Source organism: Schistocerca cancellata, chromosome 1, assembly GCF_023864275.1.
Source record: "Schistocerca cancellata isolate TAMUIC-IGC-003103 chromosome 1, iqSchCanc2.1, whole genome shotgun sequence".
NCBI classification, from domain to species: domain Eukaryota; kingdom Metazoa; phylum Arthropoda; class Insecta; order Orthoptera; family Acrididae; genus Schistocerca; species Schistocerca cancellata.
The window spans coordinates 194,371,044-194,394,139 of NC_064626.1; the positions used below are offsets into that span (position 1 = coordinate 194,371,044).

A 23,096-nucleotide genomic window follows, 5' to 3' on the forward strand; every position below is an offset into this window, starting at 1 on the left:
CTGTGCAAATTTCGCAACAAAGGATCTAAGGAAATTGCGTAAAGCGCCATGGACAGAGGGCACCCTTGTTTGACTGAACAGCAGAGCGGAACAGGTTCCGACAACAAGCCATTGATGCTAATCCGTGAGGTGGAATTTTTGAAAAGGTTAAAAATCATAGTTATATACTTTACACCGAAACCAAATTTCTGTAGCACTCGCCGGAGATATAAGTGGCTAACTCTGTCAAAAGCCATTGCAAAATCGATGGATAAAATGCCAAAAGGAATCCTATTCGTCGAAGCATAGGCAATGGCATCGCGGTATGTCGACACAGCACCATAGAGAGTGCGTTTCGGCACTGCACAGTATTGATATGGACTAATCAGTTTTTTCATGACCAGCTTCAAGCGAGAGGAGACACATTTGGTAAAGAGTTTATAGTCACCATTAAGAAGGGTGATCGGTCTCAGATTGCACAGTTTCCTGGTGACTGGAACCTTTGGAGCCAAGACCACAATGCCTTCCAGGAAGGACGCGGGGACATCCACGCCATTTAATATTTCATTAAAAACATCAGTCAGGGCCGAGCCAAACAAGTGCCAAAAATGTATATAAAATTCCGGTGGCAACCCATCAGCGCCCGGTGATTTATTCTGGGAACAGAGGGTTAAGACATCACGCACTTCCTCCACGGTAAAGTTTTCTGTGAGGCGACGGCGATCCGCTACGGATAAGACGTATGGAACGTCGTGGAGAAGCTCGGAAATCGCGACAGCATCCGTGTATTTCGCACTGAAAAGTTCGACGAAGTGACGGTGGGCCTCGGCAAGAATTGCCGCCTGGCTATGAAGCCGCGCACCGTCAGCTGATTCCAGCTCTGTGACGTAACGTCGCCTGGCGCGCCGGCGTTCGCGCAGCTGATGAAATACGGAAGGCGCTTCATCAGCAAGCGGCCCGGGAGCCCGGCTCCGTACGACAGATCCGCGCAACGATTCCCTTTTCAAGTCCAGAAGACGGTGTTTTATACGCCGAATCGTCGCCATCCGAAGTGCGGGATTATTTGTGTGCAGGTGGATGGCATCATTTAAACAGCTTTCGTAAAATTTTAATGTAGATCGCTCCCAATGAGCAACATCCTGACTGAACTCGAGGATGGTCTTGCGGAATGCCGGCTTAACAAATTCTACCCACCAAGACAAGGTGGAGGCATATAGACCGCGATATTCCAGCACCCTCTGCCACACACGCACGATAACCGGCGCAAAATGTGGGTGTGAGAGATGTCGCACATTAAACTTCCATAATCGACTTGCGCGGGGTTTAATTGCCAATAGAGAATGAAAGCGGCAGACATACGCACAATGATCGGAAAAAATCACGGGGTGAACAGAGGATTCCGTAATACAGTGCTGTTTATCACGAGAAACATAAATTCTATCGAGCCGACTCCTTCCCGTGGGGTAAAAGAAAGTAAATCCCACGTCCCGCGGGTGTAAATAACACCACGAGTCAATTAAATTCATCTCCGTAACGAGCGTCTGTAATTCTAGGCACTTATACGGCCGTGGCTCCTGATCTCTATCTTCCAGCACGCAGTTAAAATCACCGCCCATGACTACAGGCAGGTGGGGGCCCCGTAAAAGGTGACAAATGTCACTACTGTAAAACACACGGCGATGCGGCTGCCCGTCGGCTCCAGAAGGGGCGTACACGTTAATATATCGGACGTTGTTGATCGTGCAAGCCACACCACGACCATTAGGAATGGTAGCAACATTACTATAGTCAAGATCAACACGAATTAAAATAGCAGTACCACAATTACACTCGACATCAAAGTTCAAGAGAACTTGATAGCCCGGAATTGAGTGTAGTAGATCTATCACAACCTCCTGCAAAAACACTACGTCAGCAGCAATGTAATTTAAAAACCCCACAAAACTAGCAAACTTCACCGGTGACTCCAATTTATTAAGATTAATAGTAGCTACGACAGATGGAGGGCGTGCTACCATAGACTACAGGGAAAAACAAATAACACAAATTAGACGGCAGGAGTGGACTCACCCTCCTCCTCCATATCGTCTGCCCAGTCACAACGTGCAGACGGTGCAACCGAAGTAGGCGGTTCTTGTGTGGGAGGTGCAGACGCGGAATCCTGCGAAGAGGGGCGCGTGCGCCGCTGGGGAGTATCTTCAGCCTTACGCTTAACCGAATGTTGGGCCGGGTTCGTTGCCTGAGACGTCGTAGTGTCCATTACGAGATTTACATCAGAGCAGTGCAACATTTCCTTTAACTGTCGTACAACCTCTTCCCGCCTGTCTTCCGACACACTTGTAGTAGGCGCTGGCTGACTGCTCGCCACAGGACGTTGTTGACGACGTCCGGTAGCAACCGACGGCCGAGATTCGACTACGGGGCGGGGCAAGGGCTTGTGCGTCGGCTTTTGCACAGATTTTTGCTTTTGTTTCGACTTCGGACGTGGAACCTGCTTCCACTCCGGAGACGGGCTGCGTTCCCCGCGAGAATAGGAACGTTTTTCTAAAATACGTGAACTACTGGCACTGCGGAAGCGTTCAGCATTTCCACGCCTCTCCGAAACACTTTCACGCCTTGGCTTTGGTTCCTGTGTGGCAGTAGCCCCGTCCGGAACACCTTGAGGTACGGATTGAGATGGTGACGGATCCACAACAGCAACAGGGGGGGTAGCCACCTGCACGGGTTCTGATGCGGTCCGCACCGGAACTTCAGGCAAGGCCGGAGGCGGAATCGATATAGTAGCTGCGGGAACTGACTGAGAAGGTAGGGACATGTCTTGAACAGAAACAGTACCGGTTGCAGGGGCATCGGTATCCATCGCGACCGCATCATCTAACGGTGTTTCCGTGTCCGCGGAACGTGCCGGTGAACGCGAAACACCTAACAAGACGGCAGCGTACGACTTGTCGTCATCGTGCCCACGGGGCGGCAACTGCACAGGGCGCCTACGCCGAGGACAATTTTGCCGAAAATGATCCGTGGCATTACAATAGGAGCAGGTCTGGGGCTGACCACTATACGAAATAAAAGCCCGGTGGCCGGCCATAACCAAAAACGAAGGAACGTGCTTCCTCACAATCATTTTGACACTACGGATACCGTTCTCAACTTGATAGATATAAGCGGACGACCACTTTTCTTTCGTAATCGACAAAACTGTGCCATAAGGCATAAGGCTACGAGCTATTGTCTCATTCCTAGTTTCAAACGGAAGATTGAATACGCGAACATTTCGGATACCAAAACCAGCATTCGACAGAGTCACATTGCTAATTGTTCCATCAGAGTGTTTGAACTTTCGTACACCACCGTTTTCACTAACGAGGGCATCACACAGTTCCGGACATTTCAATTTTACAAACAAAGAGTTCAGGAACGCGTCCAATTGCAAGCCTAGCACATCACTTTCAGGAATTTGCAAGTCATTTTTCATCCACGAATGAATTTCGAAAGCAGACGGTCGGGTTACGTTTCTGTCGAATTCGCATTGGATATTATTTTCGCGGTCTTCAGAATCCATCTTAACTTACAGTTCAGCTGACTACAGCAGCGAAGAAACAGTCACCGCGATGAACCACCGCCGACCGCGAAGCACACGTAAACACCGCCCGACACGCCGGAGCGAGCGCGCGATGTGTTCGGGCCCACGACTCCGAAGAGACTGGTGCCTTAAACCAGCGCCTTAGACCGCTCGGCCACGCTACCTGTGCCAGTGTTCTTCGCTTTTGTAGAAACAGTCCACGACACAGCTTCCTGTTCTGCTGCGACTGGCTGCTCATCCATTGCACCTCAAACAAATGCCTTCTTCGAAGAGAGATTCACTACACAGGCAGCTGCCCGCGCTCTGGTGCGGCGGCATTACGTGTTGATAATGAATTGGTAGTGCCACCTGCAGCCTGCGGAACATGAGTGAAAAATCAAGAGGGCACCGTGTTTTCAAACACTGAGTCACAATCGTCACTGCAGCGACAGCAAGGCAAAAAGTTTAAAAATTGCCGTGACCAGGATTCGAACCTGGGTTATTGCGGCCACAACGCAATGTCCTAACCACTAGACGATCACGGCCACGGAAGCACCGCCGACAGCAGTTCTCGCGACTGCAAGTGGCGATGAACAGCAAAGCTCGGCCCACACACCACTGCGTCTCCCCACAGCTGTGTCAGACGCGATCTCCATTATATGTATACTGGCAAACGAACGTGTCTGCGCTGTTAGGACACCAAGCAGTGTGGTTAGCTGCATTCAACCCCAGTGGCAATGTCTTGCAGTCCTCCAAGTCTGATGACCACAGGTATGTGCCTCGATTAGAGGTGGACAGATGTCGCATCGCTCTCGCCGTCACTTGTCACGCCGAATCGTACTTAACGTAGTTTTCTGCAAGCGTCAGCGGAGCGTCAGTCGAGCTAAGTCGGGCCAAGTCGCATAAGAGGAGCAGCAAAATGCGCATTTCCGGTACCGGGAATCGAACCCGGGCCTCCTGGGTGAGAGCCAGGTATCCTAGCCACTAGACCACACCGGACAACGGCACAAGGGCTCCTCCAGCGAACACAGCAAGCTATACGCACGCTACTTAACGACAACTGTAAACATAGGCGCTCCCTCTTTGTACAACGGCATGCTCGGGACACATTTCGTGGAGACGAACGCCAGCCATCATGACACCAAACTGCGCCTGTGAATCATGTCGTTGCACCGCGCACTGTGCTGCGACAATTTAAGAAAGAGACGCTCACGGCTTGCTGCGCTGTTTCGTCGCGGGTAGTCAGTGCTCCGGCTTTCGAGACAGAAAACATTGGCAGCGGTGGGATTCGAACCCACGCCTCCGAGGAGACTGGTGCCTGAAACCAGCGCCTTAGACCGCTCGGCCACGCTACCGACGCCGCACGGCGGTCAGAGGAGCTGCGTTCTACCCCACGAGAAAACACCGCAATGGCACAAAAAACGAGAAAAAATTGGCAGCGGTGGGATTCGAACCCACGCCTCCGAAGAGACTGGTGCCTTAAACCAGCGCCTTAGACCGCTCGGCCACGCTACCTGTGCCAGTGTTCTTCGCTTTTGTAGAAACAGTCCACGACACAGCTTCCTGTTCTGCTGCGACTGGCTGCTCATCCATTGCACCTCAAACAAATGCCTTCTTCGAAGAGAGATTCACTACACAGGCAGCTGCCCGCGCTCTGGTGCGGCGGCATTACGTGTTGATAATGAATTGGTAGTGCCACCTGCAGCCTGCGGAACATGAGTGAAAAATCAAGAGGGCACCGTGTTTTCAAACACTGAGTCACAATCGTCACTGCAGCGACAGCAAGGCAAAAAGTTTAAAAATTGCCGTGACCAGGATTCGAACCTGGGTTATTGCGGCCACAACGCAATGTCCTAACCACTAGACGATCACGGCCACGGAAGCACCGCCGACAGCAGTTCTCGCGACTGCAAGTGGCGATGAACAGCAAAGCTCGGCCCACACACCACTGCGTCTCCCCACAGCTGTGTCAGACGCGATCTCCATTATATGTATACTGGCAAACGAACGTGTCTGCGCTGTTAGGACACCAAGCAGTGTGGTTAGCTGCATTCAACCCCAGTGGCAATGTCTTGCAGTCCTCCAAGTCTGATGACCACAGGTATGTGCCTCGATTAGAGGTGGACAGATGTCGCATCGCTCTCGCCGTCACTTGTCACGCCGAATCGTACTTAACGTAGTTTTCTGCAAGCGTCAGCGGAGCGTCAGTCGAGCTAAGTCGGGCCAAGTCGCATAAGAGGAGCAGCAAAATGCGCATTTCCGGTACCGGGAATCGAACCCGGGCCTCCTGGGTGAGAGCCAGGTATCCTAGCCACTAGACCACACCGGACAACGGCACAAGGGCTCCTCCAGCGAACACAGCAAGCTATACGCACGCTACTTAACGACAACTGTAAACATAGGCGCTCCCTCTTTGTACAACGGCATGCTCGGGACACATTTCGCGGAGACGAACGCCAGCCATCATGACACCAAACTGCGCCTGTGAATCATGTCGTTGCACCGCGCACTGTGCTGCGACAATTTAAGAAAGAGACGCTCACGGCTTGCTGCGCTGTTTCGTCGCGGGTAGTCAGTGCTCCGGCTTTCGAGACAGAAAACATTGGCAGCGGTGGGATTCGAACCCACGCCTCCGAGGAGACTGGTGCCTGAAACCAGCGCCTTAGACCGCTCGGCCACGCTACCGACGCCGCACGGCGGTCAGAGGAGCTGCGTTCTACCCCACGAGAAAACACCGCAATGGCACAAAAAACGAGAAAAAATTGGCAGCGGTGGGATTCGAACCCACGCCTCCGAAGAGACTGGTGCCTTAAACCAGCGCCTTAGACCGCTCGGCCACGCTACCTGTGCCAGTGTTCTTCGCTTTTGTAGAAACAGTCCACGACACAGCTTCCTGTTCTGCTGCGACTGGCTGCTCATCCATTGCACCTCAAACAAATGCCTTCTTCGAAGAGAGATTCACTACACAGGCAGCTGCCCGCGCTCTGGTGCGGCGGCATTACGTGTTGATAATGAATTGGTAGTGCCACCTGCAGCCTGCGGAACATGAGTGAAAAATCAAGAGGGCACCGTGTTTTCAAACACTGAGTCACAATCGTCACTGCAGCGACAGCAAGGCAAAAAGTTTAAAAATTGCCGTGACCAGGATTCGAACCTGGGTTATTGCGGCCACAACGCAATGTCCTAACCACTAGACGATCACGGCCACGGAAGCACCGCCGACAGCAGTTCTCGCGACTGCAAGTGGCGATGAACAGCAAAGCTCGGCCCACACACCACTGCGTCTCCCCACAGCTGTGTCAGACGCGATCTCCATTATATGTATACTGGCAAACGAACGTGTCTGCGCTGTTAGGACACCAAGCAGTGTGGTTAGCTGCATTCAACCCCAGTGGCAATGTCTTGCAGTCCTCCAAGTCTGATGACCACAGGTATGTGCCTCGATTAGAGGTGGACAGATGTCGCATCGCTCTCGCCGTCACTTGTCACGCCGAATCGTACTTAACGTAGTTTTCTGCAAGCGTCAGCGGAGCGTCAGTCGAGCTAAGTCGGGCCAAGTCGCATAAGAGGAGCAGCAAAATGCGCATTTCCGGTACCGGGAATCGAACCCGGGCCTCCTGGGTGAGAGCCAGGTATCCTAGCCACTAGACCACACCGGACAACGGCACAAGGGCTCCTCCAGCGAACACAGCAAGCTATACGCACGCTACTTAACGACAACTGTAAACATAGGCGCTCCCTCTTTGTACAACGGCATGCTCGGGACACATTTCGCGGAGACGAACGCCAGCCATCATGACACCAAACTGCGCCTGTGAATCATGTCGTTGCACCGCGCACTGTGCTGCGACAATTTAAGAAAGAGACGCTCACGGCTTGCTGCGCTGTTTCGTCGCGGGTAGTCAGTGCTCCGGCTTTCGAGACAGAAAACATTGGCAGCGGTGGGATTCGAACCCACGCCTCCGAGGAGACTGGTGCCTGAAACCAGCGCCTTAGACCGCTCGGCCACGCTACCGACGCCGCACGGCGGTCAGAGGAGCTGCGTTCTACCCCACGAGAAAACACCGCAATGGCACAAAAAACGAGAAAAAATTGGCAGCGGTGGGATTCGAACCCACGCCTCCGAAGAGACTGGTGCCTTAAACCAGCGCCTTAGACCGCTCGGCCACGCTACCTGTGCCAGTGTTCTTCGCTTTTGTAGAAACAGTCCACGACACAGCTTCCTGTTCTGCTGCGACTGGCTGCTCATCCATTGCACCTCAAACAAATGCCTTCTTCGAAGAGAGATTCACTACACAGGCAGCTGCCCGCGCTCTGGTGCGGCGGCATTACGTGTTGATAATGAATTGGTAGTGCCACCTGCAGCCTGCGGAACATGAGTGAAAAATCAAGAGGGCACCGTGTTTTCAAACACTGAGTCACAATCGTCACTGCAGCGACAGCAAGGCAAAAAGTTTAAAAATTGCCGTGACCAGGATTCGAACCTGGGTTATTGCGGCCACAACGCAATGTCCTAACCACTAGACGATCACGGCCACGGAAGCACCGCCGACAGCAGTTCTCGCGACTGCAAGTGGCGATGAACAGCAAAGCTCGGCCCACACACCACTGCGTCTCCCCACAGCTGTGTCAGACGCGATCTCCATTATATGTATACTGGCAAACGAACGTGTCTGCGCTGTTAGGACACCAAGCAGTGTGGTTAGCTGCATTCAACCCCAGTGGCAATGTCTTGCAGTCCTCCAAGTCTGATGACCACAGGTATGTGCCTCGATTAGAGGTGGACAGATGTCGCATCGCTCTCGCCGTCACTTGTCACGCCGAATCGTACTTAACGTAGTTTTCTGCAAGCGTCAGCGGAGCGTCAGTCGAGCTAAGTCGGGCCAAGTCGCATAAGAGGAGCAGCAAAATGCGCATTTCCGGTACCGGGAATCGAACCCGGGCCTCCTGGGTGAGAGCCAGGTATCCTAGCCACTAGACCACACCGGACAACGGCACAAGGGCTCCTCCAGCGAACACAGCAAGCTATACGCACGCTACTTAACGACAACTGTAAACATAGGCGCTCCCTCTTTGTACAACGGCATGCTCGGGACACATTTCGTGGAGACGAACGCCAGCCATCATGACACCAAACTGCGCCTGTGAATCATGTCGTTGCACCGCGCACTGTGCTGCGACAATTTAAGAAAGAGACGCTCACGGCTTGCTGCGCTGTTTCGTCGCGGGTAGTCAGTGCTCCGGCTTTCGAGACAGAAAACATTGGCAGCGGTGGGATTCGAACCCACGCCTCCGAGGAGACTGGTGCCTGAAACCAGCGCCTTAGACCGCTCGGCCACGCTACCGACGCCGCACGGCGGTCAGAGGAGCTGCGTTCTACCCCACGAGAAAACACCGCAATGGCACAAAAAACGAGAAAAAATTGGCAGCGGTGGGATTCGAACCCACGCCTCCGAAGAGACTGGTGCCTTAAACCAGCGCCTTAGACCGCTCGGCCACGCTACCTGTGCCAGTGTTCTTCGCTTTTGTAGAAACAGTCCACGACACAGCTTCCTGTTCTGCTGCGACTGGCTGCTCATCCATTGCACCTCAAACAAATGCCTTCTTCGAAGAGAGATTCACTACACAGGCAGCTGCCCGCGCTCTGGTGCGGCGGCATTACGTGTTGATAATGAATTGGTAGTGCCACCTGCAGCCTGCGGAACATGAGTGAAAAATCAAGAGGGCACCGTGTTTTCAAACACTGAGTCACAATCGTCACTGCAGCGACAGCAAGGCAAAAAGTTTAAAAATTGCCGTGACCAGGATTCGAACCTGGGTTATTGCGGCCACAACGCAATGTCCTAACCACTAGACGATCACGGCCACGGAAGCACCGCCGACAGCAGTTCTCGCGACTGCAAGTGGCGATGAACAGCAAAGCTCGGCCCACACACCACTGCGTCTCCCCACAGCTGTGTCAGACGCGATCTCCATTATATGTATACTGGCAAACGAACGTGTCTGCGCTGTTAGGACACCAAGCAGTGTGGTTAGCTGCATTCAACCCCAGTGGCAATGTCTTGCAGTCCTCCAAGTCTGATGACCACAGGTATGTGCCTCGATTAGAGGTGGACAGATGTCGCATCGCTCTCGCCGTCACTTGTCACGCCGAATCGTACTTAACGTAGTTTTCTGCAAGCGTCAGCGGAGCGTCAGTCGAGCTAAGTCGGGCCAAGTCGCATAAGAGGAGCAGCAAAATGCGCATTTCCGGTACCGGGAATCGAACCCGGGCCTCCTGGGTGAGAGCCAGGTATCCTAGCCACTAGACCACACCGGACAACGGCACAAGGGCTCCTCCAGCGAACACAGCAAGCTATACGCACGCTACTTAACGACAACTGTAAACATAGGCGCTCCCTCTTTGTACAACGGCATGCTCGGGACACATTTCGCGGAGACGAACGCCAGCCATCATGACACCAAACTGCGCCTGTGAATCATGTCGTTGCACCGCGCACTGTGCTGCGACAATTTAAGAAAGAGACGCTCACGGCTTGCTGCGCTGTTTCGTCGCGGGTAGTCAGTGCTCCGGCTTTCGAGACAGAAAACATTGGCAGCGGTGGGATTCGAACCCACGCCTCCGAGGAGACTGGTGCCTGAAACCAGCGCCTTAGACCGCTCGGCCACGCTACCGACGCCGCACGGCGGTCAGAGGAGCTGCGTTCTACCCCACGAGAAAACACCGCAATGGCACAAAAAACGAGAAAAAATTGGCAGCGGTGGGATTCGAACCCACGCCTCCGAAGAGACTGGTGCCTTAAACCAGCGCCTTAGACCGCTCGGCCACGCTACCTGTGCCAGTGTTCTTCGCTTTTGTAGAAACAGTCCACGACACAGCTTCCTGTTCTGCTGCGACTGGCTGCTCATCCATTGCACCTCAAACAAATGCCTTCTTCGAAGAGAGATTCACTACACAGGCAGCTGCCCGCGCTCTGGTGCGGCGGCATTACGTGTTGATAATGAATTGGTAGTGCCACCTGCAGCCTGCGGAACATGAGTGAAAAATCAAGAGGGCACCGTGTTTTCAAACACTGAGTCACAATCGTCACTGCAGCGACAGCAAGGCAAAAAGTTTAAAAATTGCCGTGACCAGGATTCGAACCTGGGTTATTGCGGCCACAACGCAATGTCCTAACCACTAGACGATCACGGCCACGGAAGCACCGCCGACAGCAGTTCTCGCGACTGCAAGTGGCGATGAACAGCAAAGCTCGGCCCACACACCACTGCGTCTCCCCACAGCTGTGTCAGACGCGATCTCCATTATATGTATACTGGCAAACGAACGTGTCTGCGCTGTTAGGACACCAAGCAGTGTGGTTAGCTGCATTCAACCCCAGTGGCAATGTCTTGCAGTCCTCCAAGTCTGATGACCACAGGTATGTGCCTCGATTAGAGGTGGACAGATGTCGCATCGCTCTCGCCGTCACTTGTCACGCCGAATCGTACTTAACGTAGTTTTCTGCAAGCGTCAGCGGAGCGTCAGTCGAGCTAAGTCGGGCCAAGTCGCATAAGAGGAGCAGCAAAATGCGCATTTCCGGTACCGGGAATCGAACCCGGGCCTCCTGGGTGAGAGCCAGGTATCCTAGCCACTAGACCACACCGGACAACGGCACAAGGGCTCCTCCAGCGAACACAGCAAGCTATACGCACGCTACTTAACGACAACTGTAAACATAGGCGCTCCCTCTTTGTACAACGGCATGCTCGGGACACATTTCGCGGAGACGAACGCCAGCCATCATGACACCAAACTGCGCCTGTGAATCATGTCGTTGCACCGCGCACTGTGCTGCGACAATTTAAGAAAGAGACGCTCACGGCTTGCTGCGCTGTTTCGTCGCGGGTAGTCAGTGCTCCGGCTTTCGAGACAGAAAACATTGGCAGCGGTGGGATTCGAACCCACGCCTCCGAGGAGACTGGTGCCTGAAACCAGCGCCTTAGACCGCTCGGCCACGCTACCGACGCCGCACGGCGGTCAGAGGAGCTGCGTTCTACCCCACGAGAAAACACCGCAATGGCACAAAAAACGAGAAAAAATTGGCAGCGGTGGGATTCGAACCCACGCCTCCGAAGAGACTGGTGCCTTAAACCAGCGCCTTAGACCGCTCGGCCACGCTACCTGTGCCAGTGTTCTTCGCTTTTGTAGAAACAGTCCACGACACAGCTTCCTGTTCTGCTGCGACTGGCTGCTCATCCATTGCACCTCAAACAAATGCCTTCTTCGAAGAGAGATTCACTACACAGGCAGCTGCCCGCGCTCTGGTGCGGCGGCATTACGTGTTGATAATGAATTGGTAGTGCCACCTGCAGCCTGCGGAACATGAGTGAAAAATCAAGAGGGCACCGTGTTTTCAAACACTGAGTCACAATCGTCACTGCAGCGACAGCAAGGCAAAAAGTTTAAAAATTGCCGTGACCAGGATTCGAACCTGGGTTATTGCGGCCACAACGCAATGTCCTAACCACTAGACGATCACGGCCACGGAAGCACCGCCGACAGCAGTTCTCGCGACTGCAAGTGGCGATGAACAGCAAAGCTCGGCCCACACACCACTGCGTCTCCCCACAGCTGTGTCAGACGCGATCTCCATTATATGTATACTGGCAAACGAACGTGTCTGCGCTGTTAGGACACCAAGCAGTGTGGTTAGCTGCATTCAACCCCAGTGGCAATGTCTTGCAGTCCTCCAAGTCTGATGACCACAGGTATGTGCCTCGATTAGAGGTGGACAGATGTCGCATCGCTCTCGCCGTCACTTGTCACGCCGAATCGTACTTAACGTAGTTTTCTGCAAGCGTCAGCGGAGCGTCAGTCGAGCTAAGTCGGGCCAAGTCGCATAAGAGGAGCAGCAAAATGCGCATTTCCGGTACCGGGAATCGAACCCGGGCCTCCTGGGTGAGAGCCAGGTATCCTAGCCACTAGACCACACCGGACAACGGCACAAGGGCTCCTCCAGCGAACACAGCAAGCTATACGCACGCTACTTAACGACAACTGTAAACATAGGCGCTCCCTCTTTGTACAACGGCATGCTCGGGACACATTTCGCGGAGACGAACGCCAGCCATCATGACACCAAACTGCGCCTGTGAATCATGTCGTTGCACCGCGCACTGTGCTGCGACAATTTAAGAAAGAGACGCTCACGGCTTGCTGCGCTGTTTCGTCGCGGGTAGTCAGTGCTCCGGCTTTCGAGACAGAAAACATTGGCAGCGGTGGGATTCGAACCCACGCCTCCGAGGAGACTGGTGCCTGAAACCAGCGCCTTAGACCGCTCGGCCACGCTACCGACGCCGCACGGCGGTCAGAGGAGCTGCGTTCTACCCCACGAGAAAACACCGCAATGGCACAAAAAACGAGAAAAAATTGGCAGCGGTGGGATTCGAACCCACGCCTCCGAAGAGACTGGTGCCTTAAACCAGCGCCTTAGACCGCTCGGCCACGCTACCTGTGCCAGTGTTCTTCGCTTTTGTAGAAACAGTCCACGACACAGCTTCCTGTTCTGCTGCGACTGGCTGCTCATCCATTGCACCTCAAACAAATGCCTTCTTCGAAGAGAGATTCACTACACAGGCAGCTGCCCGCGCTCTGGTGCGGCGGCATTACGTGTTGATAATGAATTGGTAGTGCCACCTGCAGCCTGCGGAACATGAGTGAAAAATCAAGAGGGCACCGTGTTTTCAAACACTGAGTCACAATCGTCACTGCAGCGACAGCAAGGCAAAAAGTTTAAAAATTGCCGTGACCAGGATTCGAACCTGGGTTATTGCGGCCACAACGCAATGTCCTAACCACTAGACGATCACGGCCACGGAAGCACCGCCGACAGCAGTTCTCGCGACTGCAAGTGGCGATGAACAGCAAAGCTCGGCCCACACACCACTGCGTCTCCCCACAGCTGTGTCAGACGCGATCTCCATTATATGTATACTGGCAAACGAACGTGTCTGCGCTGTTAGGACACCAAGCAGTGTGGTTAGCTGCATTCAACCCCAGTGGCAATGTCTTGCAGTCCTCCAAGTCTGATGACCACAGGTATGTGCCTCGATTAGAGGTGGACAGATGTCGCATCGCTCTCGCCGTCACTTGTCACGCCGAATCGTACTTAACGTAGTTTTCTGCAAGCGTCAGCGGAGCGTCAGTCGAGCTAAGTCGGGCCAAGTCGCATAAGAGGAGCAGCAAAATGCGCATTTCCGGTACCGGGAATCGAACCCGGGCCTCCTGGGTGAGAGCCAGGTATCCTAGCCACTAGACCACACCGGACAACGGCACAAGGGCTCCTCCAGCGAACACAGCAAGCTATACGCACGCTACTTAACGACAACTGTAAACATAGGCGCTCCCTCTTTGTACAACGGCATGCTCGGGACACATTTCGCGGAGACGAACGCCAGCCATCATGACACCAAACTGCGCCTGTGAATCATGTCGTTGCACCGCGCACTGTGCTGCGACAATTTAAGAAAGAGACGCTCACGGCTTGCTGCGCTGTTTCGTCGCGGGTAGTCAGTGCTCCGGCTTTCGAGACAGAAAACATTGGCAGCGGTGGGATTCGAACCCACGCCTCCGAGGAGACTGGTGCCTGAAACCAGCGCCTTAGACCGCTCGGCCACGCTACCGACGCCGCACGGCGGTCAGAGGAGCTGCGTTCTACCCCACGAGAAAACACCGCAATGGCACAAAAAACGAGAAAAAATTGGCAGCGGTGGGATTCGAACCCACGCCTCCGAAGAGACTGGTGCCTTAAACCAGCGCCTTAGACCGCTCGGCCACGCTACCTGTGCCAGTGTTCTTCGCTTTTGTAGAAACAGTCCACGACACAGCTTCCTGTTCTGCTGCGACTGGCTGCTCATCCATTGCACCTCAAACAAATGCCTTCTTCGAAGAGAGATTCACTACACAGGCAGCTGCCCGCGCTCTGGTGCGGCGGCATTACGTGTTGATAATGAATTGGTAGTGCCACCTGCAGCCTGCGGAACATGAGTGAAAAATCAAGAGGGCACCGTGTTTTCAAACACTGAGTCACAATCGTCACTGCAGCGACAGCAAGGCAAAAAGTTTAAAAATTGCCGTGACCAGGATTCGAACCTGGGTTATTGCGGCCACAACGCAATGTCCTAACCACTAGACGATCACGGCCACGGAAGCACCGCCGACAGCAGTTCTCGCGACTGCAAGTGGCGATGAACAGCAAAGCTCGGCCCACACACCACTGCGTCTCCCCACAGCTGTGTCAGACGCGATCTCCATTATATGTATACTGGCAAACGAACGTGTCTGCGCTGTTAGGACACCAAGCAGTGTGGTTAGCTGCATTCAACCCCAGTGGCAATGTCTTGCAGTCCTCCAAGTCTGATGACCACAGGTATGTGCCTCGATTAGAGGTGGACAGATGTCGCATCGCTCTCGCCGTCACTTGTCACGCCGAATCGTACTTAACGTAGTTTTCTGCAAGCGTCAGCGGAGCGTCAGTCGAGCTAAGTCGGGCCAAGTCGCATAAGAGGAGCAGCAAAATGCGCATTTCCGGTACCGGGAATCGAACCCGGGCCTCCTGGGTGAGAGCCAGGTATCCTAGCCACTAGACCACACCGGACAACGGCACAAGGGCTCCTCCAGCGAACACAGCAAGCTATACGCACGCTACTTAACGACAACTGTAAACATAGGCGCTCCCTCTTTGTACAACGGCATGCTCGGGACACATTCGCGGAGACGAACGCCAGCCATCATGACACCAAACTGCGCCTGTGAATCATGTCGTTGCACCGCGCACTGTGCTGCGACAATTTAAGAAAGAGACGCTCACGGCTTGCTGCGCTGTTTCGTCGCGGGTAGTCAGTGCTCCGGCTTTCGAGACAGAAAACATTGGCAGCGGTGGGATTCGAACCCACGCCTCCGAGGAGACTGGTGCCTGAAACCAGCGCCTTAGACCGCTCGGCCACGCTACCGACGCCGCACGGCGGTCAGAGGAGCTGCGTTCTACCCACGAGAAAACACCGCAATGGCACAAAAAACGAGAAAAAATTGGCAGCGGTGGGATTCGAACCCACGCCTCCGAAGAGACTGGTGCCTTAAACCAGCGCCTTAGACCGCTCGGCCACGCTACCTGTGCCAGTGTTCTTCGCTTTTGTAGAAACAGTCCACGACACAGCTTCCTGTTCTGCTGCGACTGGCTGCTCATCCATTGCACCTCAAACAAATGCCTTCTTCGAAGAGAGATTCACTACACAGGCAGCTGCCCGCGCTCTGGTGCGGCGGCATTACGTGTTGATAATGAATTGGTAGTGCCACCTGCAGCCTGCGGAACATGAGTGAAAAATCAAGAGGGCACCGTGTTTTCAAACACTGAGTCACAATCGTCACTGCAGCGACAGCAAGGCAAAAAGTTTAAAAATTGCCGTGACCAGGATTCGAACCTGGGTTATTGCGGCCACAACGCAATGTCCTAACCACTAGACGATCACGGCCACGGAAGCACCGCCGACAGCAGTTCTCGCGACTGCAAGTGGCGATGAACAGCAAAGCTCGGCCCACACACCACTGCGTCTCCCCACAGCTGTGTCAGACGCGATCTCCATTATATGTATACTGGCAAACGAACGTGTCTGCGCTGTTAGGACACCAAGCAGTGTGGTTAGCTGCATTCAACCCCAGTGGCAATGTCTTGCAGTCCTCCAAGTCTGATGACCACAGGTATGTGCCTCGATTAGAGGTGGACAGATGTCGCATCGCTCTCGCCGTCACTTGTCACGCCGAATCGTACTTAACGTAGTTTTCTGCAAGCGTCAGCGGAGCGTCAGTCGAGCTAAGTCGGGCCAAGTCGCATAAGAGGAGCAGCAAAATGCGCATTTCCGGTACCGGGAATCGAACCCGGGCCTCCTGGGTGAGAGCCAGGTATCCTAGCCACTAGACCCACACCGGACAACGGCACAAGGGCTCCTCCAGCGAACACAGCAAGCTATACGCACGCTACTTAACGACAACTGTAAACATAGGCGCTCCCTCTTTGTACAACGGCATGCTCGGGACACATTTCGCGGAGACGAACGCCAGCCATCATGACACCAAACTGCGCCTGTGAATCATGTCGTTGCACCGCGCACTGTGCTGCGACAATTTAAGAAAGAGACGCTCACGGCTTGCTGCGCTGTTTCGTCGCGGGTAGTCAGTGCTCCGGCTTTCGAGACAGAAAACATTGGCAGCGGTGGGATTCGAACCCACGCCTCCGAGGAGACTGGTGCCTGAAACCAGCGCCTTAGACCGCTCGGCCACGCTACCGACGCCGCACGGCGGTCAGAGGAGCTGCGTTCTACCCCACGAGAAAACACCGCAATGGCACAAAAAACGAGAAAAAATTGGCAGCGGTGGGATTCGAACCCACGCCTCCGAAGAGACTGGTGCCTTAAACCAGCGCCTTAGACCGCTCGGCCACGCTACCTGTGCCAGTGTTCTTCGCTTTTGTAGAAACAGTCCACGACACAGCTTCCTGTTCTGCTGCGACTGGCTGCTCATCCATTGCACCTCAAACAAATGCCTTCTTCGAAGAGAGATTCACTACACAGGCAGCTGCCCGCGCTCTGGTGCGGCGGCATTACGTGTTGATAATGAATTGGTAGTGCCACCTGCAGCCTGCGGAACATGAGTGAAAAATCAAGAGGGCACCGTGTTTTCAAACACTGAGTCACAATCGTCACTGCAGCGACAGCAAGGCAAAAAGTTTAAAAATTGCCGTGACCAGGATTCGAACCTGGGTTATTGCGGCCACAACGCAATGTCCTAACCACTAGACGATCACGGCCACGGAAGCACCGCCGACAGCAGTTCTCGCGACTGCAAGTGGCGATGAACAGCAAAGCTCGGCCCACACACCACTGCGTCTCCCCACAGCTGTGTCAGACGCGATCTCCATTATATGTATACTGGCAAACGAACGTGTCTGCGCTGTTAGGACACCAAGCAGTGTGGTTAGCTGCATTCAACCCCAGTGGCAATGTCTTGCAGTCCTCCAAGTCTGATGACCACAGGTATGTGCCTCGATTAGAGGTGGACAGATGTCGCATCGCTCTCGCCGTCACTTGTCACGCCGAATCGTACTTAACGTAGTTTTCTGCAAGCGTCAGCGGAGCGTCAGTCGAGCTAAGTCGGGCCAAGTCGCATAAGAGGAGCAGCAAAATGCGCATTTCCGGTACCGGGAATCGAACCCGGGCCTCCTGGGTGAGAGCCAGGTATCCTAGCCACTAGACCACACCGGACAACGGCACAAGGGCTCCTCCAGCGAACACAGCAAGCTATACGCACGCTACTTAACGACAACTGTAAACATAGGCGCTCCCTCTTTGTACAACGGCATGCTCGGGACACATTTCGCGGAGACGAACGCCAGCCATCATGACACCAAACTGCGCCTGTGAATCATGTCGTTGCACCGCGCACTGTGCTGCGACAATTTAAGAAAGAGACGCTCACGGCTTGCTGCGCTGTTTCGTCGCGGGTAGTCAGTGCTCCGGCTTTCGAGACAGAAAACATTGGCAGCGGTGGGATTCGAACCCACGCCTCCGAGGAGACTGGTGCCTGAAACCAGCGCCTTAGACCGCTCGGCCACGCTACCGACGCCGCACGGCGGTCAGAGGAGCTGCGTTCTACCCCACGAGAAAACACCGCAATGGCACAAAAAACGAGAAAAAATTGGCAGCGGTGGGATTCGAACCCACGCCTCCGAAGAGACTGGTGCCTTAAACCAGCGCCTTAGACCGCTCGGCCACGCTACCTGTGCCAGTGTTCTTCGCTTTTGTAGAAACAGTCCACGACACAGCTTCCTGTTCTGCTGCGACTGGCTGCTCATCCATTGCACCTCAAACAAATGCCTTCTTCGAAGAGAGATTCACTACACAGGCAGCTGCCCGCGCTCTGGTGCGGCGGCATTACGTGTTGATAATGAATTGGTAGTGCCACCTGCAGCCTGCGGAACATGAGTGAAAAATCAAGAGGGCACCGTGTTTTCAAACACTGAGTCACAATCGTCACTGCAGCGACAGCAAGGCAAAAAGTTTAAAAATTGCCGTGACCAGGATTCGAACCTGGGTTATTGCGGCCACAACGCAATGTCCTAACCACTAGACGATCACGGCCACGGAAGCACCGCCGACAGCAGTTCTCGCGACTGCAAGTGGCGATGAACAGCAAAGCTCGGCCCACACACCACTGCGTCTCCCCACAGCTGTGTCAGACGCGATCTCCATTATATGTATACTGGCAAACGAACGTGTCTGCGCTGTTAGGACACCAAGCAGTGTGGTTAGCTGCATTCAACCCCAGTGGCAATGTCTTGCAGTCCTCCAAGTCTGATGACCACAGGTATGTGCCTCGATTAGAGGTGGACAGATGTCGCATCGCTCTCGCCGTCACTTGTCACGCCGAATCGTACTTAACGTAGTTTTCTGCAAGCGTCAGCGGAGCGTCAGTCGAGCTAAGTCGGGCCAAGTCGCATAAGAGGAGCAGCAAAATGCGCATTTCCGGTACCGGGAATCGAACCCGGGCCTCCTGGGTGAGAGCCAGGTATCCTAGCCACTAGACCACACCGGACAACGGCACAAGGGCTCCTCCAGCGAACACAGCAAGCTATACGCACGCTACTTAACGACAACTGTAAACATAGGCGCTCCCTCTTTGTACAACGGCATGCTCGGGACACATTTCGCGGAGACGAACGCCAGCCATCATGACACAAACTGCGCCTGTGAATCATGTCGTTGCACCGCGCACTGTGCTGCGACAATTTAAGAAAGAGACGCTCACGGCTTGCTGCGCTGTTCGTCGCGGGTAGTCAGTGCTCCGGCTTTCGAGACAGAAAACATTGGCAGCGGTGGGATTCGAACCCACGCCTCCGAGGAGACTGGTGCCTGAAACCAGCGCCTTAGACCGCTCGGCCACGCTACCGACGCCGCACGGCGGTCAGAGGAGCTGCGTTCTACCCACGAGAAAACACCGCAATGGCACAAAAAACGAGAAAAAATTGGCAGCGGTGGGATTCGAACCCACGCCTCCGAAGAGACTGGTGCCTTAAACCAGCGCCTTAGACCGCTCGGCCACGCTACCTGTGCCAGTGTTCTTCGCTTTTGTAGAAACAGTCCACGACACAGCTTCCTGTTCTGCTGCGACTGGCTGCTCATCCATTGCACCTCAAACAAATGCCTTCTTCGAAGAGAGATTCACTACACAGGCAGCTGCCCGCGCTCTGGTGCGGCGGCATTACGTGTTGATAATGAATTGGTAGTGCCACCTGCAGCCTGCGGAACATGAGTGAAAAATCAAGAGGGCACCGTGTTTTCAAACACTGAGTCACAATCGTCACTGCAGCGACAGCAAGGCAAAAAGTTTAAAAATTGCCGTGACCAGGATTCGAACCTGGGTTATTGCGGCCACAACGCAATGTCCTAACCACTAGACGATCACGGCCACGGAAGCACCGCCGACAGCAGTTCTCGCGACTGCAAGTGGCGATGAACAGCAAAGCTCGGCCCACACACCACTGCGTCTCCCCACAGCTGTGTCAGACGCGATCTCCATTATATGTATACTGGCAAACGAACGTGTCTGCGCTGTTAGGACACCAAGCAGTGTGGTTAGCTGCATTCAACCCCAGTGGCAATGTCTTGCAGTCCTCCAAGTCTGATGACCACAGGTATGTGCCTCGATTAGAGGTGGACAGATGTCGCATCGCTCTCGCCGTCACTTGTCACGCCGAATCGTACTTAACGTAGTTTTCTGCAAGCGTCAGCGGAGCGTCAGTCGAGCTAAGTCGGGCCAAGTCGCATAAGAGGAGCAGCAAAATGCGCATTTCCGGTACCGGGAATCGAACCCGGGCCTCCTGGGTGAGAGCCAGGTATCCTAGCCACTAGACCACACCGGACAACGGCACAAGGGCTCCTCCAGCGAACACAGCAAGCTATACGCACGCTACTTAACGACAACTGTAAACATAGGCGCTCCCTCTTTGTACAACGGCATGCTCGGGACACATTTCGCGGAGACGAACGCCAGCCATCATGACACCAAACTGCGCCTGTGAATCATGTCGTTGCACCGCGCACTGTGCTGCGACAATTAAGAAAGAGACGCTCACGGCTTGCTGCGCTGTTTCGTCGCGGGTAGTCAGTGCTCCGGCTTTCGAGACAGAAAACATTGGCAGCGGTGGGATTCGAACCCACGCCTCCGAGGAGACTGGTGCCTGAAACCAGCGCCTTAGACCGCTCGGCCACGCTACCGACGCCGCACGGCGGTCAGAGGAGCTGCGTTCTACCCCACGAGAAAACACCGCAATGGCACAAAAAACGAGAAAAAATTGGCAGCGGTGGGATTCGAACCCACGCCTCCGAAGAGACTGGTGCCTTAAACCAGCGCCTTAGACCGCTCGGCCACGCTACCTGTGCCAGTGTTCTTCGCTTTTGTAGAAACAGTCCACGACACAGCTTCCTGTTCTGCTGCGACTGGCTGCTCATCCATTGCACCTCAAACAAATGCCTTCTTCGAAGAGAGATTCACTACACAGGCAGCTGCCCGCGCTCTGGTGCGGCGGCATTACGTGTTGATAATGAATTGGTAGTGCCACCTGCAGCCTGCGGAACATGAGTGAAAAATCAAGAGGGCACCGTGTTTTCAAACACTGAGTCACAATCGTCACTGCAGCGACAGCAAGGCAAAAAGTTTAAAAATTGCCGTGACCAGGATTCGAACCTGGGTTATTGCGGCCACAACGCAATGTCCTAACCACTAGACGATCACGGCCACGGAAGCACCGCCGACAGCAGTTCTCGCGACTGCAAGTGGCGATGAACAGCAAAGCTCGGCCCACACACCACTGCGTCTCCCCACAGCTGTGTCAGACGCGATCTCCATTATATGTATACTGGCAAACGAACGTGTCTGCGCTGTTAGGACACCAAGCAGTGTGGTTAGCTGCATTCAACCCCAGTGGCAATGTCTTGCAGTCCTCCAAGTCTGATGACCACAGGTATGTGCCTCGATTAGAGGTGGACAGATGTCGCATCGCTCTCGCCGTCACTTGTCACGCCGAATCGTACTTAACGTAGTTTTCTGCAAGCGTCAGCGGAGCGTCAGTCGAGCTAAGTCGGGCCAAGTCGCATAAGAGGAGCAGCAAAATGCGCATTTCCGGTACCGGGAATCGAACCCGGGCCTCCTGGGTGAGAGCCAGGTATCCTAGCCACTAGACCACACCGGACAACGGCACAAGGGCTCCTCCAGCGAACACAGCAAGCTATACGCACGCTACTTAACGACAACTGTAAACATAGGCGCTCCCTCTTTGTACAACGGCATGCTCGGGACACATTTCGCGGAGACGAACGCCAGCCATCATGACACCAAACTGCGCCTGTGAATCATGTCGTTGCACCGCGCACTGTGCTGCGACAATTTAAGAAAAGAGACGCTCACGGCTTGCTGCGCTGTTCGTCGCGGGTAGTCAGTGCTCCGGCTTTCGAGACAGAAAACATTGGCAGCGGTGGGATTCGAACCCACGCCTCCGAGGAGACTGGTGCTGAAACCAGCGCCTTAGACCGCTCGGCCACGCTACCGACGCCGCACGGCGGTCAGAGGAGCTGCGTTCTACCCCACGAGAAAACACCGCAATGGCACAAAAAACGAGAAAAAATTGGCAGCGGTGGGATTCGAACCCACGCCTCCGAAGAGACTGGTGCCTTAAACCAGCGCCTTAGACCGCTCGGCCACGCTACCTGTGCCAGTGTTCTTCGCTTTTGTAGAAACAGTCCACGACACAGCTTCCTGTTCTGCTGCGACTGGCTGCTCATCCATTGCACCTCAAACAAATGCCTTCTTCGAAGAGAGATTCACTACACAGGCAGCTGCCCGCGCTCTGGTGCGGCGGCATTACGTGTTGATAATGAATTGGTAGTGCCACCTGCAGCCTGCGAACATGAGTGAAAAATCAAGAGGGCACCGTGTTTTCAAACACTGAGTCACAATCGTCACTGCAGCGACAGCAAGGCAAAAAGTTTAAAAATTGCCGTGACCAGGATTCGAACCTGGGTTATTGCGGCCACAACGCAATGTCCTAACCACTAGACGATCACGGCACGGAAGCACCGCCGACAGCAGTTCTCGCGACTGCAAGTGGCGATGAACAGCAAAGCTCGGCCCACACACCACTGCGTCTCCCCACAGCTGTGTCAGACGCGATCTCCATTATATGTATACTGGCAAACGAACGTGTCTGCGCTGTTAGGACACCAAGCAGTGTGGTTAGCTGCATTCAACCCCAGTGGCAATGTCTTGCAGTCCTCCAAGTCTGATGACCACAGGTATGTGCCTCGATTAGAGGTGGACAGATGTCGCATCGCTCTCGCCGTCACTTGTCACGCCGAATCGTACTTAACGTAGTTTTCTGCAAGCGTCAGCGGAGCGTCAGTCGAGCTAAGTCGGGCCAAGTCGCATAAGAGGAGCAGCAAAATGCGCATTTCCGGTACCGGGAAT

The 23,096-nt window shown here is 54.2% G+C and overlaps 56 non-coding genes across 56 annotated transcripts; all 56 read right to left on the bottom strand.

The window, feature by feature from the left end:
- Positions 1–4,014: 4,014 nt before the first annotated feature.
- On the bottom strand, positions 4,015–4,086 carry Trnah-gug (transfer RNA histidin (anticodon GUG)). Its single transcript has one exon. It is a non-coding gene; the product is annotated as a tRNA-His (tRNA).
- A 382-nt stretch (positions 4,087–4,468) lies between these two features.
- Trnae-cuc (transfer RNA glutamic acid (anticodon CUC)) lies at positions 4,469–4,540 on the bottom strand. Its single transcript has one exon. It is a non-coding gene; the product is annotated as a tRNA-Glu (tRNA).
- Positions 4,541–4,814: 274 nt separating this feature from the next.
- On the bottom strand, positions 4,815–4,896 carry Trnal-cag (transfer RNA leucine (anticodon CAG)). Its single transcript has one exon. It is a non-coding gene; the product is annotated as a tRNA-Leu (tRNA).
- Positions 4,897–4,974: 78 nt separating this feature from the next.
- Trnal-aag (transfer RNA leucine (anticodon AAG)) lies at positions 4,975–5,056 on the bottom strand. Its single transcript has one exon. It is a non-coding gene; the product is annotated as a tRNA-Leu (tRNA).
- Positions 5,057–5,344: 288 nt separating this feature from the next.
- On the bottom strand, positions 5,345–5,416 carry Trnah-gug (transfer RNA histidin (anticodon GUG)). Its single transcript has one exon. It is a non-coding gene; the product is annotated as a tRNA-His (tRNA).
- Positions 5,417–5,798: 382 nt separating this feature from the next.
- Trnae-cuc (transfer RNA glutamic acid (anticodon CUC)) lies at positions 5,799–5,870 on the bottom strand. Its single transcript has one exon. It is a non-coding gene; the product is annotated as a tRNA-Glu (tRNA).
- Positions 5,871–6,144: 274 nt separating this feature from the next.
- Trnal-cag (transfer RNA leucine (anticodon CAG)) lies at positions 6,145–6,226 on the bottom strand. The gene has a single exon. It is a non-coding gene; the product is annotated as a tRNA-Leu (tRNA).
- A 78-nt stretch (positions 6,227–6,304) lies between these two features.
- Positions 6,305–6,386, bottom strand: Trnal-aag (transfer RNA leucine (anticodon AAG)). The gene has a single exon. It is a non-coding gene; the product is annotated as a tRNA-Leu (tRNA).
- Positions 6,387–6,674: 288 nt separating this feature from the next.
- Positions 6,675–6,746, bottom strand: Trnah-gug (transfer RNA histidin (anticodon GUG)). Its single transcript has one exon. It is a non-coding gene; the product is annotated as a tRNA-His (tRNA).
- A 382-nt stretch (positions 6,747–7,128) lies between these two features.
- Positions 7,129–7,200, bottom strand: Trnae-cuc (transfer RNA glutamic acid (anticodon CUC)). The gene has a single exon. It is a non-coding gene; the product is annotated as a tRNA-Glu (tRNA).
- A 274-nt stretch (positions 7,201–7,474) lies between these two features.
- Positions 7,475–7,556, bottom strand: Trnal-cag (transfer RNA leucine (anticodon CAG)). Its single transcript has one exon. It is a non-coding gene; the product is annotated as a tRNA-Leu (tRNA).
- A 78-nt stretch (positions 7,557–7,634) lies between these two features.
- Positions 7,635–7,716, bottom strand: Trnal-aag (transfer RNA leucine (anticodon AAG)). Its single transcript has one exon. It is a non-coding gene; the product is annotated as a tRNA-Leu (tRNA).
- Positions 7,717–8,004: 288 nt separating this feature from the next.
- Positions 8,005–8,076, bottom strand: Trnah-gug (transfer RNA histidin (anticodon GUG)). Its single transcript has one exon. It is a non-coding gene; the product is annotated as a tRNA-His (tRNA).
- Positions 8,077–8,458: 382 nt separating this feature from the next.
- Trnae-cuc (transfer RNA glutamic acid (anticodon CUC)) lies at positions 8,459–8,530 on the bottom strand. The gene has a single exon. It is a non-coding gene; the product is annotated as a tRNA-Glu (tRNA).
- Positions 8,531–8,804: 274 nt separating this feature from the next.
- Positions 8,805–8,886, bottom strand: Trnal-cag (transfer RNA leucine (anticodon CAG)). Its single transcript has one exon. It is a non-coding gene; the product is annotated as a tRNA-Leu (tRNA).
- Positions 8,887–8,964: 78 nt separating this feature from the next.
- Trnal-aag (transfer RNA leucine (anticodon AAG)) lies at positions 8,965–9,046 on the bottom strand. Its single transcript has one exon. It is a non-coding gene; the product is annotated as a tRNA-Leu (tRNA).
- Positions 9,047–9,334: 288 nt separating this feature from the next.
- Trnah-gug (transfer RNA histidin (anticodon GUG)) lies at positions 9,335–9,406 on the bottom strand. The gene has a single exon. It is a non-coding gene; the product is annotated as a tRNA-His (tRNA).
- A 382-nt stretch (positions 9,407–9,788) lies between these two features.
- Trnae-cuc (transfer RNA glutamic acid (anticodon CUC)) lies at positions 9,789–9,860 on the bottom strand. The gene has a single exon. It is a non-coding gene; the product is annotated as a tRNA-Glu (tRNA).
- A 274-nt stretch (positions 9,861–10,134) lies between these two features.
- Positions 10,135–10,216, bottom strand: Trnal-cag (transfer RNA leucine (anticodon CAG)). Its single transcript has one exon. It is a non-coding gene; the product is annotated as a tRNA-Leu (tRNA).
- A 78-nt stretch (positions 10,217–10,294) lies between these two features.
- Trnal-aag (transfer RNA leucine (anticodon AAG)) lies at positions 10,295–10,376 on the bottom strand. Its single transcript has one exon. It is a non-coding gene; the product is annotated as a tRNA-Leu (tRNA).
- A 288-nt stretch (positions 10,377–10,664) lies between these two features.
- Trnah-gug (transfer RNA histidin (anticodon GUG)) lies at positions 10,665–10,736 on the bottom strand. Its single transcript has one exon. It is a non-coding gene; the product is annotated as a tRNA-His (tRNA).
- A 382-nt stretch (positions 10,737–11,118) lies between these two features.
- Positions 11,119–11,190, bottom strand: Trnae-cuc (transfer RNA glutamic acid (anticodon CUC)). Its single transcript has one exon. It is a non-coding gene; the product is annotated as a tRNA-Glu (tRNA).
- A 274-nt stretch (positions 11,191–11,464) lies between these two features.
- Trnal-cag (transfer RNA leucine (anticodon CAG)) lies at positions 11,465–11,546 on the bottom strand. Its single transcript has one exon. It is a non-coding gene; the product is annotated as a tRNA-Leu (tRNA).
- Positions 11,547–11,624: 78 nt separating this feature from the next.
- On the bottom strand, positions 11,625–11,706 carry Trnal-aag (transfer RNA leucine (anticodon AAG)). The gene has a single exon. It is a non-coding gene; the product is annotated as a tRNA-Leu (tRNA).
- A 288-nt stretch (positions 11,707–11,994) lies between these two features.
- Trnah-gug (transfer RNA histidin (anticodon GUG)) lies at positions 11,995–12,066 on the bottom strand. Its single transcript has one exon. It is a non-coding gene; the product is annotated as a tRNA-His (tRNA).
- Positions 12,067–12,448: 382 nt separating this feature from the next.
- On the bottom strand, positions 12,449–12,520 carry Trnae-cuc (transfer RNA glutamic acid (anticodon CUC)). The gene has a single exon. It is a non-coding gene; the product is annotated as a tRNA-Glu (tRNA).
- A 274-nt stretch (positions 12,521–12,794) lies between these two features.
- Positions 12,795–12,876, bottom strand: Trnal-cag (transfer RNA leucine (anticodon CAG)). The gene has a single exon. It is a non-coding gene; the product is annotated as a tRNA-Leu (tRNA).
- A 78-nt stretch (positions 12,877–12,954) lies between these two features.
- Positions 12,955–13,036, bottom strand: Trnal-aag (transfer RNA leucine (anticodon AAG)). Its single transcript has one exon. It is a non-coding gene; the product is annotated as a tRNA-Leu (tRNA).
- A 288-nt stretch (positions 13,037–13,324) lies between these two features.
- On the bottom strand, positions 13,325–13,396 carry Trnah-gug (transfer RNA histidin (anticodon GUG)). Its single transcript has one exon. It is a non-coding gene; the product is annotated as a tRNA-His (tRNA).
- A 382-nt stretch (positions 13,397–13,778) lies between these two features.
- Trnae-cuc (transfer RNA glutamic acid (anticodon CUC)) lies at positions 13,779–13,850 on the bottom strand. The gene has a single exon. It is a non-coding gene; the product is annotated as a tRNA-Glu (tRNA).
- A 274-nt stretch (positions 13,851–14,124) lies between these two features.
- Trnal-cag (transfer RNA leucine (anticodon CAG)) lies at positions 14,125–14,206 on the bottom strand. Its single transcript has one exon. It is a non-coding gene; the product is annotated as a tRNA-Leu (tRNA).
- Positions 14,207–14,284: 78 nt separating this feature from the next.
- Positions 14,285–14,366, bottom strand: Trnal-aag (transfer RNA leucine (anticodon AAG)). Its single transcript has one exon. It is a non-coding gene; the product is annotated as a tRNA-Leu (tRNA).
- Positions 14,367–14,654: 288 nt separating this feature from the next.
- Positions 14,655–14,726, bottom strand: Trnah-gug (transfer RNA histidin (anticodon GUG)). The gene has a single exon. It is a non-coding gene; the product is annotated as a tRNA-His (tRNA).
- Positions 14,727–15,108: 382 nt separating this feature from the next.
- On the bottom strand, positions 15,109–15,180 carry Trnae-cuc (transfer RNA glutamic acid (anticodon CUC)). The gene has a single exon. It is a non-coding gene; the product is annotated as a tRNA-Glu (tRNA).
- A 273-nt stretch (positions 15,181–15,453) lies between these two features.
- Positions 15,454–15,535, bottom strand: Trnal-cag (transfer RNA leucine (anticodon CAG)). Its single transcript has one exon. It is a non-coding gene; the product is annotated as a tRNA-Leu (tRNA).
- A 77-nt stretch (positions 15,536–15,612) lies between these two features.
- Trnal-aag (transfer RNA leucine (anticodon AAG)) lies at positions 15,613–15,694 on the bottom strand. The gene has a single exon. It is a non-coding gene; the product is annotated as a tRNA-Leu (tRNA).
- A 288-nt stretch (positions 15,695–15,982) lies between these two features.
- Positions 15,983–16,054, bottom strand: Trnah-gug (transfer RNA histidin (anticodon GUG)). Its single transcript has one exon. It is a non-coding gene; the product is annotated as a tRNA-His (tRNA).
- A 382-nt stretch (positions 16,055–16,436) lies between these two features.
- Positions 16,437–16,509, bottom strand: Trnae-cuc (transfer RNA glutamic acid (anticodon CUC)). The gene has a single exon. It is a non-coding gene; the product is annotated as a tRNA-Glu (tRNA).
- Positions 16,510–16,783: 274 nt separating this feature from the next.
- On the bottom strand, positions 16,784–16,865 carry Trnal-cag (transfer RNA leucine (anticodon CAG)). Its single transcript has one exon. It is a non-coding gene; the product is annotated as a tRNA-Leu (tRNA).
- Positions 16,866–16,943: 78 nt separating this feature from the next.
- Positions 16,944–17,025, bottom strand: Trnal-aag (transfer RNA leucine (anticodon AAG)). The gene has a single exon. It is a non-coding gene; the product is annotated as a tRNA-Leu (tRNA).
- Positions 17,026–17,313: 288 nt separating this feature from the next.
- Trnah-gug (transfer RNA histidin (anticodon GUG)) lies at positions 17,314–17,385 on the bottom strand. The gene has a single exon. It is a non-coding gene; the product is annotated as a tRNA-His (tRNA).
- Positions 17,386–17,767: 382 nt separating this feature from the next.
- On the bottom strand, positions 17,768–17,839 carry Trnae-cuc (transfer RNA glutamic acid (anticodon CUC)). The gene has a single exon. It is a non-coding gene; the product is annotated as a tRNA-Glu (tRNA).
- A 274-nt stretch (positions 17,840–18,113) lies between these two features.
- On the bottom strand, positions 18,114–18,195 carry Trnal-cag (transfer RNA leucine (anticodon CAG)). The gene has a single exon. It is a non-coding gene; the product is annotated as a tRNA-Leu (tRNA).
- Positions 18,196–18,273: 78 nt separating this feature from the next.
- Positions 18,274–18,355, bottom strand: Trnal-aag (transfer RNA leucine (anticodon AAG)). The gene has a single exon. It is a non-coding gene; the product is annotated as a tRNA-Leu (tRNA).
- A 288-nt stretch (positions 18,356–18,643) lies between these two features.
- Trnah-gug (transfer RNA histidin (anticodon GUG)) lies at positions 18,644–18,715 on the bottom strand. The gene has a single exon. It is a non-coding gene; the product is annotated as a tRNA-His (tRNA).
- Positions 18,716–19,097: 382 nt separating this feature from the next.
- Positions 19,098–19,169, bottom strand: Trnae-cuc (transfer RNA glutamic acid (anticodon CUC)). The gene has a single exon. It is a non-coding gene; the product is annotated as a tRNA-Glu (tRNA).
- A 272-nt stretch (positions 19,170–19,441) lies between these two features.
- Trnal-cag (transfer RNA leucine (anticodon CAG)) lies at positions 19,442–19,523 on the bottom strand. Its single transcript has one exon. It is a non-coding gene; the product is annotated as a tRNA-Leu (tRNA).
- Positions 19,524–19,600: 77 nt separating this feature from the next.
- Trnal-aag (transfer RNA leucine (anticodon AAG)) lies at positions 19,601–19,682 on the bottom strand. The gene has a single exon. It is a non-coding gene; the product is annotated as a tRNA-Leu (tRNA).
- Positions 19,683–19,970: 288 nt separating this feature from the next.
- On the bottom strand, positions 19,971–20,042 carry Trnah-gug (transfer RNA histidin (anticodon GUG)). Its single transcript has one exon. It is a non-coding gene; the product is annotated as a tRNA-His (tRNA).
- Positions 20,043–20,424: 382 nt separating this feature from the next.
- On the bottom strand, positions 20,425–20,496 carry Trnae-cuc (transfer RNA glutamic acid (anticodon CUC)). The gene has a single exon. It is a non-coding gene; the product is annotated as a tRNA-Glu (tRNA).
- A 273-nt stretch (positions 20,497–20,769) lies between these two features.
- Positions 20,770–20,851, bottom strand: Trnal-cag (transfer RNA leucine (anticodon CAG)). Its single transcript has one exon. It is a non-coding gene; the product is annotated as a tRNA-Leu (tRNA).
- A 78-nt stretch (positions 20,852–20,929) lies between these two features.
- Positions 20,930–21,011, bottom strand: Trnal-aag (transfer RNA leucine (anticodon AAG)). The gene has a single exon. It is a non-coding gene; the product is annotated as a tRNA-Leu (tRNA).
- A 288-nt stretch (positions 21,012–21,299) lies between these two features.
- On the bottom strand, positions 21,300–21,371 carry Trnah-gug (transfer RNA histidin (anticodon GUG)). The gene has a single exon. It is a non-coding gene; the product is annotated as a tRNA-His (tRNA).
- Positions 21,372–21,753: 382 nt separating this feature from the next.
- On the bottom strand, positions 21,754–21,825 carry Trnae-cuc (transfer RNA glutamic acid (anticodon CUC)). The gene has a single exon. It is a non-coding gene; the product is annotated as a tRNA-Glu (tRNA).
- A 433-nt stretch (positions 21,826–22,258) lies between these two features.
- Positions 22,259–22,340, bottom strand: Trnal-aag (transfer RNA leucine (anticodon AAG)). Its single transcript has one exon. It is a non-coding gene; the product is annotated as a tRNA-Leu (tRNA).
- A 287-nt stretch (positions 22,341–22,627) lies between these two features.
- Trnah-gug (transfer RNA histidin (anticodon GUG)) lies at positions 22,628–22,699 on the bottom strand. Its single transcript has one exon. It is a non-coding gene; the product is annotated as a tRNA-His (tRNA).
- Positions 22,700–23,096: the final 397 nt, after the last annotated feature.